General features: G+C 43.3%; 1 protein-coding gene across 2 annotated transcripts in view; it reads right to left on the minus strand.

The window, feature by feature from the left end:
- Nucleotides 1-16,696, minus strand: part of LOC147375440 (uncharacterized) — a 139,333-nt gene that overhangs the window by 100,555 nt on the left and 22,082 nt on the right. Inside the window, exons 1-2 of one of the 2 annotated variants that reach the window (XR_015160104.1) lie at nt 5,450-6,494; nt 4,212-4,364 (exon numbers count right to left, since the gene is read on the minus strand). The exons of the other annotated variant lie outside the window; for it this stretch is intronic. The gene's annotated coding sequence lies outside the window, so the exon portion shown is untranslated. Of the gene's footprint in view, nt 1-4,211; nt 4,365-5,449; nt 6,495-16,696 lie in introns of those variants that run through there. 2 annotated transcript variants of the gene reach the window in all.

Raw genomic sequence — 16,696 nt, forward strand, 5'->3', positions numbered from 1 at the left:
TTATTTCTGTTTTTCCCTTTCCTTTTCTCTATGTGGTTATCTCAGTGCTCCCAGGTTTAAAAAAGATGGTCAAGGCATCAGTCCTATTTTACATGCAGCCAAAGGATAACACTTGAGACTGATACAAGCGAAGATCCCTCTTCTTGTAACGTATTATAAAGCATGGAGCAAGTAAACCTGCCCCATCAAGGGAGCCAGTGTAATTGGTGCACCTTCTCTTGTAGCATTTAAGGTGTTATCTCTATAAATACAGTGCATTTTGCTTTAATAAAAAATGAATTTTCCAGAACAGTGACAGTATTGACCTTACATATTATCCAAATAGAAATTGTAATGAAACAAGTCGAACAGTGAGTAGTTATAATAGATATGCAAATATTGGTCTTTTCTTAAAGGTCTTTCGGCCTACTCACACGTATCTCTCATGTGTCTGAGAGGGCAGATTCAGCCTGCCTTATAATCTAGGAGGACACAGAGGAGGAGGGAGGGAGAGAGAGGAGGGGATGCTTGTCAGACCATCATGGATAGTAGAGTCCAGGAAGATTGTGCTCTATTCCACAGCTTCACAAACATGTTCTGAGGACTTCCCTGGAGGTTCACAGGTTAAGACTCTGAGATTCCACTGTAGGAGGGGTGGGGGTTTGATCCCTGGGCAGAGAACTAAGATCTCACATGCTTTGCAGCCAAAAAATAAATAAATCAATAAAAGGAAATTTCTTGAACTGAGTGAAAATGGAAATACGACAAATCAACTTTAAAATTTTTTTTTAAGAAACAGATGTTAACACAGATGTTTAAATTTTTTTTAAAGAAACAAATGAGGTGGCACATATGAGAAACTGCTCTCATATGTGCCACCTCATTTGACCCACATGACAACCTGTGACATAGGAATAGATGTTGCTATTTTATGGGTGAGAAGACCAAAGCTCAGAAAAATGTGTTATTTGCCCAAATTCATACAACCGGGGAATAGCATCATTGCAATGTGCATCCTAACCTCCCTACCCTCAATTAGTTGATTTTTCATCTAAAAACTCACCTGGGCAAAGCCTGGCTATAATAATCAGACTGAATCAATAAATTCCTTTCCTCATTACCTGCATGGATAGTTACTGAATGTCTCTTATATGCCAGGTCCTTTCCTAGGTGTGATAAGAAATTATGAAATAAAAATTGGTTAATGGGGCTTCTCTGGTGATCCAGTGGTTAAGAATCTGCCTGCCAATGCAGGGGACATGGGTTTGATCCCTGGTTCAGGAAGATCCCACATGCCACAGGGCAGCTAAGCCCGTGCGTCACAACCACTGAGATCGTGCTCGAGAGCCTGAGAGCTGCAACTACAGGAGCCTGCAATCCCTCAAGTTTGTGTTCCATGACCAGAGCAGCCACAGCAATAAGAAGCCTGTGCATCGCAGCTACAGAGTAGCCCCTGCCCACCGAGAAAGCCTGGGTGCAGCAATGAAGACCTAGCACAGCCAAAAATAAAAATAAATCTTTTAAGTGGTTTATTTGAGAAACTAAATATTTAATAATAAATAAGAAGTGGTTTCTGATCTAAAGTGTTCCAGATTGTCAGGAGATTTCAGACAGACTTCAAACAAACTTTAAAAGGAAACACAAAAGCAAATGTACAACTCGGTTTTCCTTGATACGATCCCTTTAAGAGCCTTTAGACAAACTCACCAGCCAGTCTCCACCTGAAAAGTGGACCAGTTCAATTTCAGATTTACTATACGGTGGTAAATATGAATGAGAAGTTTATATGGTTCAACCCTTAATTATCTCTAGGTGGATTGGATACTTTGTAGGCTATCAGTGGAAATTTGCAGCTAGTTTATTGACCAGATTGAACTTGATGGAATGCAACCAAGGAAGAGTTTTATTTTTCTCCCGTCACTCTTTTCCCTCAAGCTCAGATGAATCTACCCCTTAATAACTGTCCTACAGACCTCTGATTTTCCTGGTCACTTTCACGAATTAAAATGTCCAGCCAGGTTTGGATCAATTTTCTCACCCCAACTTGATGCTCACTTCTTCCTCTCACTCCTGACCTAGCAGGCCTGGGTATGAGGAACTTGTGGGTGAAGAGAAGGCTTGTATGGCCTCTAGACACCTCCACTTCCCCCTATTCCTCCTCTGGGATGGTGGGTACAGTATAGTGTAAGAATCTCTTACCTAGGGCTATTTCCCTCTTTTTTTCTTGACTAACTCTAGGTCGCCATTCATTTCCTCTTTGTTGTATAAAACCAAGTGATGCTTCCATCGTTGTTGTTGTTTAGCTGCTAAGTTGTGTCCGAGTCTTTTCCAACACCATGAACTGTAGCCTGCCAGGCTCCTCCATCCATGGAATTTCCCAGGCAAGAATACTGGAGTGGGTTGTCATTTCCTTCTCCAAAGGATCTTTCCAACCTAGGGATCGAAGCCATGTCTCTTGCTTTGGTGGGTGGATTCTTTTACCACTGAGCTGCCAGGGAAGCCCGATTCTATCTTAGGCAAATGCAGAGTCTTAAGAGCACCCTGCTTATAAAGCCAGTCCACTGTAGTGATAAACTGCATAACCAGAAATGAGATCCCAATTTCCCCTCTTGAAAGCACCCCAATCTCTGTAATACTTCTCTTGGAAATTTCCTCTCTTAGCTGGAGGGAATAGCCTCGAGAGAGGGAAAGAAAAGATCACAGTATTCCTCCCTAGCCAGCAACTCCTCTCCTCTTCAGTCTTTTATTAATGCAAGGTTTGTAGAAACAGATGGAAATGAAAACTGGGATAAACATTGAGGTTTCCAAGGTCCTCAAAGTAATGTCTGCCCTCATTCACTTGGCACTTGATTCCCTTTGACATGAACTTTGGGTTCTCATTGCCAATCCTGGGCAACCAGCAAAGTTCCTATTCAATAATCTACAAGTATAATGATAGTACTGGTCTATATGTTGTCTAAAATCTGCAGGAGCCTTGCTTGTTTGTGTGTCATAACACCACAACTGGTATAGGACACTCAAGATCTTTTTAAAAGCAGCTTACATTCAAAGGGAGAAATATAAAAATATACTTATGTGTATGTAACAACAAACATTACAAAATCAGTGATTCTCATGGGAATCATGCAGTTGATTCTCAGGGGAAGTAACTGAAGCAAATTTACATTATATGATCAAGAAAGGTTGTTCTAAAGAGCTGACATTTGGGCTGTGATTTGAGTTAACAGAACTAGTATAGTAAGATCAAGAAAGAACATTCAAGATAGTGAGAACAGCTCATACAGAAGCCCTAAGATGAAGCTCTGGGTGGAGCCCAGTAGGAGAGTGGGCAAATATAGAAGTTTGGGTCAGAGATGTAGCTAGGCCACAGATCTCCTGGGAATTTTTCACTGAAGTAATTATTTCTTTTTATTATATTCTAGATGAAATAGGAACCCATTGGAAGATTTTAAGCAGTGAAGTGAGGAGACAAAGGTTGGATTTCTTTAGTGGCAAATTTCTTTTGGCAAATGGGGATAAAATGGAATAGTAATTCAAATCAAAAATGGATGTTTGGGCTAGGTCTACAGCAGTGAGAATAGAGAAATGAGAGGGTTGAACACTTAGAAGAATAATGCATCAGACTAGCTGGTAAACTGGATGTGGAGGTGAGGAAAGGAGAAAAATGAAAAGTAACGTGCACATTTGGGGCTTGAGGATCTTTGTGGGGGGCAGTGACATTTCTGGAGAAGAGTAAAAATAGAGAAGTAGTTCTGAGGTTCAAGAGCTGTCTTTTAGTCCTACAAAGTTTGACATGACTCCATGTCAGCTTTCAAGGAAGAGGGCCCAGCAGGCAGTAGACATTTAGAGGCATAAATCTGACATTCCTGAGAGCAGCAGGGTTACATAAGCATGTTTAGAGGTCACCAGCAAACACATACTGGAAGCTGTAAGAGTAGATGTGTTCATGGGCATTTGAATCTTGTTAAAATGCAGATTCTGATTTAGTGGGTCTGAGGCAGGGCCTGACAGTGTAGGTATCTAAGAAGCTCCTAGGTGATGCAGATGCAGAGCTCATTTTGAGCAGCCTGAGTCTAGAGAGGATGAGCAGAGGGAGAAGGTAGACCTAGACCGAGGCCTCTGAAACCCGGCATCTACATCCAGGGAACAGGGATTCAGTAAGGGAGGTGTCCCTCTTCCCTCCCCTCAGTTCTTTCCAGCCTCCCTCCCTCCCTTCACCCATAAACACTTACGAGACCAGTTCAGTGTCAGGAGCTGTGTTCAACAGTTTATGTTCCTCTATCAACTGACGGCTGCCAAACCTTAATTCAGTCTTTTGCTCTGCAGGTAAATTTCCCATCCCCTGCTGCTCAAACCTTTCTGCTGAATTCAGAGGCTCTGTTTACCTGTTTCCAGAAATATCCAGATTAGAAATTTAAGAATGTAAACACCTGTTTGAAAGGATCACCTTAGGAGCCTTAACTATCTCTGGGCAGATGAGGCGGGGGAACAGGAAAATACGGCATTAGAAAGATTTGGCTAAGCTTGACCTTGGGGAAGAGAACAGCTGGGGATTTAGAATTTCAGCCCTCATCCAAATGCAGCCAAGTGTGGCATTTCTCCTTCTAATTTCAGGAAAGAAGATAAAGACAGTTCCCTACAAAGTCAGGCTGGTGCTCCATCAAAACCAATACTGATTATGCCTGACAAAGAAACAAGAAAAGAAAGAAGCATAACAAGGAAAAAACCCACCACCAACATCTAGTTAAGGGAAAACTCAGACTGAACATGACTCATCTGAAAACAAACGAGTCAATTAACCAAGGATCTCTCTAAAGCAACCCAGTCCCCCTCCAGTCCAGCTACTAAATTGCCTCTTGCTTACTTCTCAGCTCAAAGACAGAAAGGAAACAGAAGGTGGGGATGCAGACCGGATTTATGCATGAAGAAAACGATGGTGATAAAAGACAGGGCTTTGAAAAGCAATCAGAGCTGCCAGCCTCCCAACTGAGAACTGTTTAAAATAGCACACCATCAAATAAGAGCTGCATGTGTACCAGTCAAATCCTGAGATCCCTTTCGGACATGCTTTCCAGAATTCCAGAATAATATGACAAGTCTCCTTGTCTTTTTTCTTTTCTTCTCTCTCTCTTACATACACAAACACACACACACACACACACACACACACACACACACAGACTGTGTACGCATACACAAAGGATGTTAGAATCCAAGATAGCTCTAAAGAGAGGAGAGTGAACTTGAGATCTATGATTTAGCAAAATATGAGGAGGAGTAGGAAGAGGATCGGAGAAGGCAATGGCACCCCACTCCAGTCCTCTTGCCTGGAAAATCCCATGGACGGAGAAGCTTGATGGGCTGCAGTCCATGGGGTCGCTAAGAGTCGGGCAAGACTGAGCGACTTCACTTTCACTTTCCACTTTCGTGCATTGGAGAAGGAAATGGCAACCCACTCCAGTGTTCTTACCTGGAGAATCCCAGGGACGGGGGAGCCTGGTGGGCTGCTGTCTATGGGGTCGCACAGAGTCGGACATGACTGAAGCGACTTAGCAGCAGCAGCAGTAGCAGGAAGAGGATAGGTTGTTTCATTAATTCATGGCTCTATTCCCTCTATTTTTAATAACATGAATGCCTTGCCCATGTGGAAGACTTCCCAGAGTGAAAGCAATTTCACACACATGATCCTATATAAGCCTTCATACCAATCTGTGAAGAAAGTAAAAAATATTACCTCTCTTGTTTTCACACATGAAGAAACAGACTAAGAGATATAATGGGATTTGCCCAAAATTACTTTGCAAATCAATGCAAAAGGACATAAACCAAGAGCTTTGGCTCTCAAGTTCAGGGTTCTTTCTACTCTACCAGACTAGCTTTAAACTTTTGGTTGGAGATGTGAAGAGTGACAGCTTTGTCCTCAGGCTCAAGCTGTGTGCCCTCTTCCAGGAAGTGTGCTGAGCTCTCAGCTGGAGCGCATTTCCTCATTCTAGAATGTGAAGGTCAACAAGTCAAGTCAATGAGTCTATCGTTAAGTGCTGACAGGTCAAGACTGCGCTAGCTAGCAGCACAGGAGATACAGAAGAAGTTAAGATGCACTAGATGCTTCAACACTCAATACATGCTTATGGCAAGAGGTGTGAGAAAGAAGCTTTATTAGGTAGCAAGAAGGGGAAGTGATAATCATAACGATGGCAGTAGTGCATTTATTCATTCAACTAGAATTTATTATGTGCCAGGCCCAGTGCTATCAGTGGGAAGACGATGATGGTGATGGTGATGGAGATGACTGTCAATCGCAGAACTGAAAGCACACACGTTTGGCAGTCAAACTAACCTGGATTCAAATTCCAACTTCATCACTTACTAGCTGAGGGGTTTTAGGCATCCATCCTTGAGCATCAGTTTACTCCTTTCTTGAATGGAGGTGACATTAACTTCCTTGCTTGCCTTTACATCATGTCTACCAAGATGACCACCTACTCTGTGCCAGGCAAGGTGCTAAACGCTGAGGATACGTAAATGAATGAGACTCCACTTCTGCCCTTGAGGAGGCCATGTTCAGGTAGGGGTGTGGAGGCAGAATATAGGTTTCTTCCAATACCTAGTGTCAGAACCTATGAAAATATCAGGTATATACAGTGCACTCTGGGAGCACAGAGGAAGGTGTGGCAAATTCTGCCTGGATTCAAGGAAGGGCTTCAAGGAGGAGGAACTTCAAATGATCATTTAGATTTTTCACAGGTGGAGAGAGAAGAGGGCATGCAAAGGCAGAGGACTTGAAATAGCTGCTTGTTGTGGGAATAGCAAGTTTCTGTTGTGACCATAAAACACATTTGCGGATGTGAAGGCCTTCCGGACTCCATAAAGCACCATCTCTGCACACTTAGGGGCACGTTTTGTTTATACGGATCTATGATCAGCTTTAATCACTGAGGCTATATCTCTTCTTGCAGCCTTTCCATCTTTATATCTGCCTTTACCCTGCTTTCCGCTTGTTTCTGCAAAAAACATGGCCTCCCTTTCACAGCCATAGAGCTGGACTCCCTCAAGCAAAGGAGAGAGAGAACATAAGATTTTGTGAAAAGATGCAGAGGAATCATTCAGAGACACATTGTAAGATGACGGGCTGTCAAGTCACCATCAGGAGCAATCACGTGTGCTTGTTTGTGGAAAGTAAAATCCTGAAACAAAAGAGTTTCAGACTTTGGAGCAATCACCTTAGGAACTATAATAACTTATTTCCTAATTATACAGGTAATGCATACTCCTTATACAATATTTGTAAATACAAAAAAAAATTCAAAAATCTCACCATTTAGGTAAATAACTTTGATCTTTTTAACTTTTTACCCCCAAATTAGAATTATTCTAAATAAATTGCTTTGTAAATAGACTGATTCCAGCTAAAGTTATGTTGTGAATATTTTCTCATGTCATGAAATTCTTCTGCAACATGATTTATTGTTATTTTGAGATTGCAGATATTAAAAAAAAGATTCAGAAAACATAATGAATGCCCATGTACCTACCTACCAGCTGGAGTCTGTCATGATGGTTGTGGCTGTCGATCTGCAAAGAGGCAGGGCATGGCCCCCTTTACAGATCACAGCCTCAGCCATCCTGCCTGCTTCCCCAGTACCAAGAAGTTCTTAGGCTGGCATGTGGCTAGAGAGAAATAACTCCATGGCTCACCTGAACAAGCTAGGTCTGGAGGTGTCCTCATCAGGTGCTTTCTGCTCTCTTGCAGATCAGAGCACTAAGGAAAGGCTTTCATTGTGTGTACAAAATTCTTCTGTGTGTAATGACTACATGCTTGTTTGTATCCTTACTGGACTGCTTTTCATGACAGAGAATCTTGTCTTTGCTCATTTCAGCACCTACCATGATGGTGCCTTGTAAGTGTCTGTTAAAAAAAGCGTGGCTGGAAATTTCTAGCTCTGGGGCATGATAACCTAGAGGTTAAGGAAATGAGCTTTAAAATCAGACTCCCTGGGTTTCAGTCTCAGCTCTACCATTGTCTTATTATTTAACTAACTCTCTAAGCTTTAGTTGCATCGTGAATAAAATTGAGATAGTCATAGTTCCTACCTGCCCCTCAGCTGTTCTCAACCTTTGAGGTCAACAGCTCCATTCTCATGACCCCTCCTCTGTGGCCTAATATTCCACCATGAAAAATCCATTCCATTATGATAATCATAGTCCTTGGAATGCTGAATCAGCATAAACATGCTCCCTTCCACTGGGAGCTGCCCTACCCCAGGCTCCACTAAGTGAAACTTGGTTTTTAAACTGCCCTGACTCTGAGCTGCAGCTGATTGGCCCAGAGATGGCACCTGCACCAAGCTTGGCTAAGAACTCCCCTCTCTGGGATTTTTGAAACAAACCCAGAATGCCAAGGTTAGTCCCTTCTAGAGGCAGATGTAAAACTCAAGACTTTTCCTACTATGTCTCTCACCCTGGGAAAATGCTGATCTATGGTGAGAGCAAATGAAGTTACAACATGGAAAAGAGCAGAAGGCTTTTGGACCTACGTCCTAGAGTTCCCAAGGCCCAGTTGCATGCCTGCTATTCCTGAATGGTAATTGGTAGTTAGACTATTCCTTGATTTTGGTTTCCTAAAGACAAAAAAACTCCTCTCCATGGTTACATTCAAGTTTGCTTGTGTGACTTGTAACCAAGAGGAAGGAAGGGAGAGAGAGGAGGAGGGGGTGGGGGAGAGGAAGTACGGAAGAGTAGAAAAGAAGGGAAGGAGAGAGAAGGGAAAGTAAGGGAAGAGAAGACTATTACTTCAATTCTTTGAAAGTATCTCCAGAAGGAGCAGTACATTCCATCAGTGACACTGAAGAGTAAGAATCAGAGAACTTCAAATGTGGAAAGGTCCCTAGATATAATTTAATCAAACCTAAACTCCTCAGTTGGAGAAGGCAATGGCACCCCACTCCAGTACTCTTGCCTGGAAAATCCCATGGACGGAGGAGCCTGGTGGGCTGCAGTCCATGGGGTCGCTAAGAGTCAGACACGACTGAGCAACTTCACTTTCACTTTTTACTTTCATGTATTGGAGAAGGAAATGGCAACCCACTCCAGTTTCTTGCCTGGAGAATCCCAGGGACGGGGGAGCCTGGTGGGCTGCCATCTATGGGGTCGCACAAAGTCGGACATAACTGAAGCGACTTAGCAGCAGCAGCATCAAACTCCTCAATTACCAGTGAGAAAACTGCAGAGCAAGGAGGAGACAGAACTTGCCCAAATCAGAAAAGCAGAGTCACAGTGCCTTAGCTCAGGCTATCATAACATAATGCCGTCGACTGAGTGGCTTGAACAACAGAAACGTATTTTCTACAGCTCTGGAGTCGGGAAGGCCAAGATCAAGGTCCAGCAGGGTTTAGTTTCAGGTGCAGGCTCTGCCTGGCTTGTAGATGGCTCCCTTCTTGCGGTGTCCTCACATGGGAGAGAGAGAGAGAGAAAGAAGAGAGAAGCTCTCTGGTATCTGTTCTTATAAAGGCATAGATCCCATAGAATCAGGGCTCCACCTTCATGATCTCATCTAACTGTAATTACATCCCAAAGCCTCCATTTCCAAATACCAAATAACATTGGAGGTTACGACCTCAACATATGAATTTTGACATGATACAGTTTAGTCCATAATACACAGCTTTGGGCTTCCCTGATGGCTCAGCTGGTAAAGAATCCACTGCAATGCAGGAGACCCCAGTTTGATTCCTGGGTCAGGAAGATCCCCTGGAGAAGGGATAGGCTACCCACTCTAGTATTCTTGGGCTTCCCTGGTGGCTCAGCTGGTAAAGAATCCACCTGCAATGCAGGAGACCTGGGTTTGATCCCTGGGTTGGGAAGATCTCCTGGAGAAGGGAAAGGCTACCTACTCCAGTATTCTGGCCAGGAGAATTACATGGATTGTATACTCCATGGGGTCTCAAAGAGTTGGACACGACTGAGTGACTTTCACTTTCATACAGCTTTAGGATTTGTACACCTGGAATGTCTTTAAAGATCATCTAGTCCAAATTCCTTGTTGGCAAGTGGGAAAATTCAGGTCCAAACAAATATAGAGATTTTCCAAGCGCTCATCATGACCCAGTGGACTTCCCCAGTGGCTCAACAGTAAAGAATCCGCCTGCAATATAGGAAATATGTGTTTGATTCCTGGGTCAGGAAGATCCCCTGGAAGAAGTCATGGCAACCCATTCGAGTATTCTTGCCAGGAAAACCTCCTGGACAGAGAGTCTAGTGGGCTACAGTCCTTGGGTTCGGAAAGAGTCAGACGCAACAGAAGCAGCTGAGCATGCATACGTACATTGTGACCTAGTGGCAGATTTTACCCATCAAATTATTCTCTGAAAGGTTAAGAAAATCTAAAGGTATCAAGAAGTATGAAAGACTGCAAGGAAGTTGCTGGTGAGGGCTGGTAATGAGTGAAAGTAAGGGTGAAAAAAGCAAAGACATTCGACTTTAGCCAGTTCTGCAATCCTCACAGTTCTGTTAGGGGAGATGGATCAGACAGGTTAGTACACAGGTTAGAGGACATTGTAAGCCTTGCCCACTTTTTTCATTCTTCTGCAGCCAGCCACCAGGCAGCAATTATCCATTCACTCCACGTTGGTGCATATTTGGATACGCAAATCAACTGTGTTCATGCATAATTAAGACAGACACTGTGGAAAGTTTCATTTTCCAGCTTGCCAGACGGCTGGAAACAAAGGCTTGCACGAAGCCCTGCTTCACTTCCTTGTCTCAGGCTATGGGTTGAGGGTAGTGGCAGCCAGTCTTCTCCCTCGCTGTTGTGTTCTGTTACTGCAACAGAGAGCTTCAGGGATAGTCCTTATTTCCCTCTCAGACCTGGAGAGACCCTGAGGCTTTCCACAAAAACAGAGTACTTTCTGTCCCCAGTAAGAACAGAGGTAGGTACCTCCATGCCCAGAGGCAGAAGTTCACCCTCTTTCTAGAGTCAGCAGGCTCACTTTATGATCCAAGAGGGGGTTATTTCGGAAGGACAAACACTTGGGGAATGTTTTTTTCATTTATTTTTTAATTGCAGGATAACTGCTTTACAATGTTGTGATGGTTCCTGCCGTGCTGCTGCTGCTGCTCAGTCGCTTCAGTCGTGTCCAACTCTGTGCGACCCCATAGACGGCAGCCCACCAGGCTCCCCTGTCCCTGGGATTCTCGAGGCAAGAACACTGGAGTGGGTTGCCATTTCCCTCTCCAGTGCACAAGAGTGAAAGTAAAGTCGCTCAGTTGTGTCCGACTCTCAGCGACCCCGTGGACTGTAGCTCACCAAGCTCCTCCATCCATGGGATTTTCCAGGCAAGAGTACTGGAGTGGAGTGCCATTGCCTTCTCCGGGTTCCTGCCGTACAACAATGCAAATCAGCCATAATTATACTTGTATCACCTCCTCTGGAACCTCCCTGCCCTCCCCATCCCACCCCTCCTCTAGGTCATCACAGAACCGCTGGCTGGGCTCCCTGTGTTATATAGCAACTTCTCACCAGCTATCTCTTTTACACATGGTGTATACACATGTCGATGCTACTTTCTCCATGTCCTACCCTCTCCTTCCTCCGCTGTGTCCACAACTCTGTTCCCTGTATCTGCATCTCCATTCCTTCCCTGCAAATAGGTTCATTGATTTCATTTTTCTAGATTTCCTATATATATATATGCATAAATAGATGATATTTGTTTTTCTCTTTCTGACTTATTGCACTCTGTATAACAGGGTCTAAGTTCATCAAATTAAAGCTGAACTGACTCTAATTTGAGTCAGTTCAAATTCAAACGGACTCAAATTCATTCTTTTTTATGGCTGAGTAATATTCCATTGTACATATGTACCTCATCTTCTTTATCTTTTCATCTGTCAATGGACATTTAGGTTGCTTCCATGTCCTAGCCATTGTAAATAATGTTGCTATGAACATTGGGGTACATGTGTCTTTTTCAATTATGATTTTCTCAGGCTATATGCCCAGTAGTAGGATTGCTGGATCATATGATAGTTTCATACTGTTCATGGGATTCTCAAGGCAAGAATACTAAAGTGATTTGCCACTGCCTTGTCCCAGATGAGATGGTTGAATGGCATCACCTATTCGATGGACATGAGTTTGAGCAAACTCCAGGAGTTGGTGATGGACAGGGTAGCCTGGCGTGCTGAAGTCCATAGGGTTGCAAAGAGTCAGACACAACTGACTGACTGAACTGACTGAGGGTAGTTTTATTCCTAGCATTTTAAAGGAATGTCCATGCTATTCTCCATCGTGGTTGTATCAATTTACGTTCCCACCAACAGTGCAAGAGGGTTCCCTTTCTCTCCACATCCTCTCCAGCTTTTATTGTTTGTATATTTTATGTTTTTATAAGTAACATGCACAGGTTATTAAACCGTTGCCTCCCAACTCCAAATACACCTTTTTATACAGCTCAATGATGTTGGAACCAAGATTGAAATCCCCAAGGAGAGGAATACAGTTGTTCTGGACTTTCTTTCTCAGAGGAGAGGTAAAGAGGTTGGTTCTGGGAGTGTGACAAGAGGTTAGAAACGGAAGCAACCTGATACTGAGCCAACTACTGCTTCCAGGTAAGGAGCTGTGCTGGGCTAACTGTAGCAGGAATAGGAAGGAAACTGGGGCCAGAAGGCCTTCTCCCTCTTTCAGGTTCTAGTCTTGCAGAAACTAGCATGAAGCCAGCTAATAACAGAGAAGTGCATTTTTATAGCCCCAGTCCCAGCATTGCAAAACAGTGTGAGAAATGGTAGATTTGAAGTTGAGAGACAGTCGTAGCTTACTAACCAGCACAGTCCACCCCTTTGGTTACTCAGCACCCACATCCAGCTCTGTATATATTTGAATCTCTCAGATGTAATCAGAGTTACTCCTGAATGTTCTCTCAATTAAACACCATATTGTAACACTAATCATCAATGTCAGTCCTTATGTGGAATAATACGCGGAAAGGAGGAGAGACAGAAAAAAGGAAAATACTGTGTGTATATTTATTTGCATGGGTGTATGTATGTGTATGTATTCATAACAAACAAAGAAAAGATAATAATACCTGCTACCATCCTTGTTTCTTTCATGGGTCTAAGGCCATAGTTGGTATTTATAACTTCTTTATTATTCCTTGTTTCCTTCATTCTCAGCCAGGACCTCAAATGATTGGGTTCTTTACCTGACAGTGTGATCTAAATCTTCATTCTTGAGGAGCTTGAATCATTTGTCCTGTCTTACTCTGGTTGCTGTTGTTTTCCATTAACTTTTACTATTGGATATTGGACTGCAAGGAGATCCAACCAGTCCATTCTGAAGGAGATCAGCCCTGGGATTTCTTTGGAAGGAATGATGCTGAAGCTGAAACTCCAGTACTTTGGCCACCTCATGCGAAGAGTTGACTTATTGGAAAAGACTCTGATGCTGGGAGGGATTAGGGGCAGGAGGAGAAGGGGACGACAGAGGATGAGATGGCTGGATGGCATCACGGACTCGATGGACGTGAATCTCAGTGAACTCCAGGAGTTGGTGATGGACAGGGAGGCCTGGCGTGCTGCAATTCATGGGGTCGCAAAGAGTCAGACACGACTGAGCGACTGAACTGAACTGAACTGATGCCATTAAAAAGAGGTAAGTTGATCATCTGGACATTCCTCGGCAGGTCATATTGGTCCACTATATTGATGACCTCATGTTAGTCAGAATTCCAGGGCAGAAAATGACAAGTCACTTGGATGCCCTCCTCTGACACATGCACAACAGAGGATGAGAAATAAACCTTAAGAAGATTCTAGGCCTGCTACATAACCGATGTTTATAGAGATGCAGTCAGTTCTTTTATAGTGCTTCTTTTGAAAACATAAATTTGTTCCAAAATGATTGACATTTTAGGGACAATTTGAGCATGAAAACAATTTTACTTTTGTTTGTGAGTGTTTTTGCCTTGCAAGAAACACTAAGTAAGCTATGAGAACACCCAGGTGAATAAAGCTACATAGGAATAAACAAAGTGGCTCAGTGGTAAAGAATCCGCCTGCCAATGCAAGAGATACAGGTTTGATCCCTGGTTTGGGAAGATCCCCTGGAGAAGGAGATGGCAACCCACTCTAGTACTCTTGCCTGGGAAATCCTATGGATAGAGGAGACTGGCAGGCTATAGTCCATGGGGTCACAAAAGAGTCGGGCATGAATTAGAGACCAAACAACTGTAACACATATACACACTTCAAACATGTACCAGCTACCTCATTGCACTGCATGTGTTATGAGCCACACTCGTCCATATCTCGTATAAAACTGTGTCCAATTTCAAATAATCCTCCATTTACCACTTCACAATAATTCACAAGTTGCAACTTTATAATGGCCATATCCATAATCAAACCTCATGTATCTTTTCCAAGGTGAAATTTCATATTTATTAGTGGTAATTATGTCACCTACCTCTTTTATACCTACATGTCTTTCTCAGTTCACACCTTTGACTTTTCTGGGGGAATCCCTAACACCCACAGAGTAGGTAAAAGTCTAGGACTATTCAATAGGAGTCAACTTCATATACTGGTATGGCCTGATAATATATTGCTTCTGTCCAACAGCCCTGCTTGGATGTCTCATATCAAGCCCCACAAGAAATCATCTGCTATAGAGAATGCACTAAACAACCAATTGGATATGACAATTCACTCCAGGTAGGCAATGAGTTTCTGTCCTCAGCCATCACACTGCTTGCCCAATGGACTCAAAAACCAAGTATCTATGTGTCAAGAGTGGAAGCCATGCCCCATAGCACTGGCTCCTCTCACAAGCCAGACTGAGCCACTGCTGCTGAATGTCTAACCTATAGACAGCAGAGCCCAAATCTGAACATTGATTATGGTACCATCTCTTGAGTAGACTAACCAGCTACTTGGTGGCAAGCTAATTATTATCAGTCTTCTTCCATTCTGGAGGGGGTAGTGATTTGTTCTAATTGGGATAGATACATATTCCAGGTATAAGTTTGCCTTTCTTTCCCACAGTTTTTCAGCCACCACCACTACCACCACCACCCAAGGGATTCATGGGCTCCTGCATAACAGAATCTTGGAGCCAGGTAACCAATTTATGTCAGCAGTTGTAAGCAATGGTCACATCATATGACCATGAGCTCCACTTATACGGCCATATATCACACCATGCAAAGCTGCTGGCTTGATAGAATGTTTGAACGGCTCTTAAACGCACAGCTAAAGCACGTTCTGGGATGACACCTTGCAGTATTAGAGTGCCATCTTGCTAGAAAATACAGTTTATATTTTGACCACTGATCATTCTACAGTGATGGCCATGCCTGACAGGTACAATACATGGATCCAAGAATAAAAGTGGGGAAGAAATGGCCTTTGGCACAATCACTCCCAGTGACACCCTGAGGGAACTTGTGCAAATGTTTGCTCTCTCAATATTTTGAACTTCTCAAAACAGTAGAGAAGCCAGTTTTTAAAAGGAGTTGCTATGGTACCAGAGGTGAGTGACTATTGTTATCATAAGGAGACAGAGTTTCATGCTACATATTAGGGGAGTGGAGGAGTACATCTAGAACTCAGAGGATGTACAGAAACATCTCTTAGTTCTTAAATGTCCAGTAACAACAATGAACAAGAGTTGCAGAAATGCCAGCCTGAGAAAAGCATGATAACTAACAGTCCTGGCACCTCATGGATAAGAAACTGGGTCACCCCACACTGGCCAAGAAGTGTAAGCTCAGGGAAGTGCTAGCCAAGAGTAAGTGCAATTTAGAATGAGGGGAGGGAATGATTATCAAATGGCCTTAATGACAGCTGCAGTGGCAGAGACTATATCCTACTGACCTTCTGCAGCTGAGCTTGTTTGTTTGTTAATTTGTCTGCTTTAAGAGTTATGGCAGGTCACAGTCTTGCAGCATCAGTGCCAAGTTGCAGGAAACTTAGGCATAAGTAGACTTGAGCAGTCCCAGAGGTAGACTGCAGCAGACAGTATTGTCATCCTACCCTTACTCAACCTCACCATTTCCCCTGAGATCAGTCCATTGGCCAAGTGCCAGCATCTGCAACTTTGCCTGATGTTTTCTTTGGCCACAAAAAACTTCTCTGTCCCCCACAGGACAAGCAGAAATATCCTAGCTCCCTTGCACCATGGGTGGAATAACTTAGCGGTGGATGTTCAACACTGGCTCCTAGAATTTCCCAGTGGTATTATGTACCATTTCCCCTGAAAAGTAGTGTATTTGATAAAGCATCTTTAATTGGCTTTTTTCCTTCACTGTTTCACACTCCCTCTCTCCTACTAGTGCATCTTGTATTACCTCCCAACTTAAGTATTAGCATCTGAAACTTTGTCTCAGAGTTTACTTCTGAGAGAACCAAAACAAAGACAATACCATATCTGGTTGATTTTAAGACTCAGATTTTAAAATCTTGCCAAGGGCTTCCATGGTGCTTTAGTGGTTAAGAATCTGCCTGCCGATTCAGGGGACATAGGTTCAATCCCTTGTCCAGGAAGATTCCACATGTCACAGGTGCCTAAGCCAACGCACCGTAACTACTGAAGCCCATGCACCGAGAGCCTGTGCTCTGCAGCAAGAGAGGCCCGCACACGGCAGCAAAGAGTAGCCCCTGCTCACCGTAACTAGAGAAACCCTGCATGCAACAAAGAAGACCAGCACAGCCAAAAATAAAG

Source organism: Bos grunniens, chromosome 3 (genome assembly GCF_055505025.1).
Source record: "Bos grunniens cultivar Pamir isolate PY7600 chromosome 3, Bosgru_T2T1.0, whole genome shotgun sequence".
NCBI lineage: Eukaryota > Metazoa > Chordata > Mammalia > Artiodactyla > Bovidae > Bos > Bos grunniens.